The 4402-nt window shown below is 35.4% G+C and overlaps 2 pseudogenes; both read right to left on the bottom strand.

The window, feature by feature from the left end:
• LOC102471149 (vomeronasal type-1 receptor 3-like) overlaps nucleotides 1-965 on the bottom strand; it is an 18677-nt pseudogene extending 17712 nt beyond the window's left edge.
• Nucleotides 966-1379: 414 nt separating this feature from the next.
• Nucleotides 1380-2099, bottom strand: LOC102470730 (UPF0711 protein C18orf21 homolog pseudogene; annotated as a pseudogene).
• Between the last annotated feature and the right edge of the window lie 2303 nt (nucleotides 2100-4402).

The raw sequence follows: 4402 nt of genomic DNA, 5'->3' as shown, positions 1-4402 counted from the left end.
ACAAGAAGTGATTAGTGCAGAAGTGTTCATCAGCCACCAACGGGGCTTATGAAAAAAAGAGATATATATAATGAAAGGACTGAGGAGAGGGTGAAAAATGATACAGAGGTGCTCACTAGGACAAGGATGCTCTGGGTGATCCTGGACTCAAGGGATGGTCTGGGAGAGGGGCTGGTTCCATGAATGTGTTGGACTCGCTGTTTGTGCCTTACCAAAATGAAAACCATGGAGCTGCTGGCCCAGATTATTAGTCCCAGACACAAAGCATCATAAGCTAATAACAGTAAGTAATGTACTGGTTGTACAGTACTGCTGCTAACAGCTCCTGAATAGTATCCATAGTCAGTTATTTTAGTGCTGTTTTTGCAGTTTCACTTGCCACTCATGGAGAGAAGAACCTGGATATTGACTAGCATATTCAGGATCCAGCACAAGATGCTGAAATTGCCCATGTATTTGGGAGCTTGTAGCTTCAGCTCTGCCCACATGGAGTCTCTAGGGCTGATGGTGATGGCCTGGGAGACACTCAAGAGGCAGGTGCTACCCATAGACACACCCCTACCCACTCTGTGAACATAGAAGATGAGTTTGCACTCTATATCACTCAGGGAATGCTTTGACACAAAAGTTGCCATAGTCTGTGGGATTCTTTTAAATAGTATGACTAAGGAGTTGGCTATAGCCAGGTTCTTGATAATCAGATCTGTAGTTCTCAATGTGTATCTAGTGAAATAGAGGAAACTGTAATGGTAAAGAAGAAAGAAATTCCCCAGGAATCCAACTATGGTTTGGGATAAGAAGATCACTCCTGCTGTCAAGTCACTGGAGGCTATGTGTAATTTTCCAGGGACTGATAACTTGGGGTGCAAAGATCCTGCATGAAAACAGGAGGGCTGTTTTGTTGTGGCTGCTCACATCCACTATTATCCACTAATTGTTTCCAACCATAAAATTTTGAAAATCATGCTCCTTTTTAGAGAGCTTTTTCTTTAAAAGGAAACAATAATTTATCCACTGTATAAGATTACTATAATTGTGTTTTTTTTTTTTTTTTCAGAAATACAGTCTTGGGAACCAGCAGTTACCGTAATGGCTATGTCACTGGATTCCTACGTAGTCGACCGTGGTTTGCGTCCGGACCCAGTGGCTTAGAACTCACGCCGCGCGCATGTGCCTGCTTGCCCAAGATCCCGGAGAATGGAGGAGAAAGGATTGCGGCGTGACCATCCCCCCTGGGGGGTGATTTCTTGCTTTCTGTCTCTCGGTCTCTCTCTGTCTGTCAGGCGAACGCACGCCCCCTATAGAGAAAACCTCTCAAAAAAAAAAAAAAAAAGAAAAAAAGAAAAGAAATTACAGTCTTTATTTTTAAAGTCCACCCTTCACAGTGAAGATAAAAAATGTCTGAAGTCCACCTTTGGATTTTGTTGACTAAGCAACATTTTTAGTTGAGAGAAATGTTTCTTTGTTTTGCTCACATCCTTTGAAGAGCAACTAGGTATTGACTGTCCAGAGGTAGGTGTTCTGAATATTGATGCTGGGCTCTTGCCTTTGAAGCCAGACCTATCGTGATTTAAGTTTCCAGAACTCAGTGTCTTTCTCTCTGGTGTCTTCAGGCTAAATTTACTTACAGGGGTGACAGGATTGCTCTTCAGTGCTGCTAGAAAGCTTCTGCTTTTACTGTGATGTTTGACTGTTCTGTTGCATGTCTTACAAGTAACCAACTATATGCTTTTGGAGTCTTTGTACTTTTTCACAATTTTTACTTTTTATAACTGAGTGTCTAATTTCTTGCTTCTTGATTAAGAAGTTTCTGATATGCTTTTGGAGTCTTTGTACTTTTTCACAATTTTTGCTTCTTTATAACTGAGTGTATAATTTTTTGCTTCTTGATTAAGAAGTTTCTGTATTTTCGGTGTTAATTTGGCCTTGGGTTTGAGGCGCACTCGAGAGTTATCCAGAACCAGTAACTGGAAACAATATGGACACGTTTCTTCAAAAGTGCTCTGATCATAGAAGATAGTGGGCCTGGCCCAGGCAGTTCTCGCACAGGTCCCATGCCGCAGCCTCCAGGTAGTGCCAATGACAGAAGGAAATAATTACTAAGCAGAGAAGGTATGTGAGTAAAGGCCACAGGCCAGTTCCTAACTTTTCCTAATTAAATTTAACACGATCCTTGCAGTTTAACATTGTTAGCTTTTGACGTGTGAAGCCATGAATCTGTATCTCTTTAAATTCTTTAGGATAATTTGAAAATTCACTTTTTTTATTTTCTAGAAGAATCAGGGACATTTCCAGCATTTGGAGAGTATTCTTATAGTACTTTAATTTCTGCAATAGTGTCTAAATTATAGCAGATTAAATTATACTATTCTGAAATGACGATACAGATTTTTTATTTTCTCTTACATATGATGTAGATAAAACACACAGGATCTGCATGGTGATAGAAAACATTTGTTATCTATTCATTGTGGTGAGACTCTTTTCCTTCTTGAAGTCAGTTAAGAAGACGAAATGAAAGGTAACTTGATAAACTGAGGTTTGTTTACATATTAGAAAAAAAGTCCTGGTCTTCATTCGTTTTTAGAATTAGATTATGTTGTATTGTTTTCTGGCTTTCAAAGACCATCCTAATGTCATTCCTATGTTCAATGTTTATTTTTAATACTATTTTAATTTATTTAGAAAGTAATTCCCCACCCTCTACTTTTTTTTTAACATAATGGGTTTATGTTTAATAAACTTAGCAATTCTGTTATAAAAGTAACTTCCTTGGTACTTATGCCTTCAGATAAACTGAGGTTTACATATTAGAAAAAAGTCCTGGTCTTCAGTAGTTTTTAGAATTAAATTATGTTGTGCTGTTTTCTGGGTTTCAAAGACCATCCTAGTGTCATTCCTAAGTTCAATGTTTATTTTAATACTATTTTAACTTATTTAGAAAGTAACGCCCCAACCTCCACTTTTTTAACATAATGGGTTTATGTTTAATAAACTTAGTAATTCTAATAGAAAAGTAAGTTCTTGGTACTTATGCCTTAAGAAATACATACTAATAATCTGTGTAATTAGTGATCATCGAAGTTCTTCATTATAATATTTTATGTTACTCATATTTTATGGTGCATTGCTTAGCACAAAGTAATTTCATTGTGTGCTCTTTCTTGATTAAAACTGAAAAAAATTTCCTTCTAATTGTAGCATCTATTGTTAATATACATGATAAATTCCATTTGTTCTTAATATTATTCTTTTGCAATTACAAAAAATAATGGCATGTATGTTCTATTTTGGTCTTTATATTATTATATGATAGTTGCCTTTTAAATTAGATTTATCAATGTATTAAATATTGCCCCATCACAATTTTGTTTAAAAAATAAGATTGTTCTTTAAAAAACTAAAAATATATACAAAAAACTTAAAATATGCCATGTAGTAGAAGAAAATAACAATAGCAGAGATTTTGACTCTATCTCTTGCAAAGATGTGATGTTAAAAATGTCTTTCAAGAAAAAATCTTTCAGATTTTCTAAGTTGTTTATATCTTTTAAGCTATAAAACAGGAATAATAAAGCCCTTTATATATAAGATTTCAGTATAAGGGTATTAAAACACCAATATAGTTAGAGAGCCACTGGCGAGGAGGCCATGAGACTATATTAACAATATAATCTAATACATATAATCAATACAACATAATCTAATTCTAAAAACTAATGAAGACCAGGACTTTTTTTCTAATATGTAAACAAACCTCAGTTTATCAAGTTACCTTTCATTTCGTCTTCTTAACTGACTTCAAGAAGGAAAAGAGTCTCACCACAATGAATAGATAACAAATGTTTTCTATCACCATGCAGATCCTGTGTGTTTTATCTACATCATATGTAAGAGAAAATAAAAAATCTGTATCGTCATTTCAGAATAGTATAATTTAATCTGCTATAATTTAGACACTATTGCAGAAATTAAAGTACTATAAGAATACTCTCCAAATGCTGGAAATGTCCCTGATTCTTCTAGAAAATAAAAAAAAAAGTGAATTTTCAAATTATCCTAAAGAATTTAAAGAGATACAGATTCATGGCTTCACACATCAAAAGCTAACAATGTTAAACTGCAAGGATTGTGTTAAATTTAATTAGGAAAAGTTAGGAACTGGCCTGTGGCCTTTACTCACATACCTTCTCTGCTTAGTAATTATTTCCTTCTGTCATTGACACTAGCTCTGTATATAGCTCCAAGGAATCCATATTCCAGGCAAGAATACTTTGCTTCCTGACAATTTCTTCCCATTCATACTCTGCTTGGCATACCAAAATATACAATACTCACCGTACTTCATCCTGATGCCAGAAAGAATGGCCTAGAGTGATGGTCAGGACAGACAGTGAGTGTG

This window comes from Tupaia chinensis, unplaced genomic scaffold (assembly GCF_000334495.1).
Source record: "Tupaia chinensis unplaced genomic scaffold, TupChi_1.0 Scaffold000390_1, whole genome shotgun sequence".
Classification (NCBI taxonomy): Eukaryota; Metazoa; Chordata; class Mammalia; order Scandentia; family Tupaiidae; genus Tupaia; species Tupaia belangeri.
This window is presented reverse-complemented; position numbering and strand designations above follow the sequence as displayed.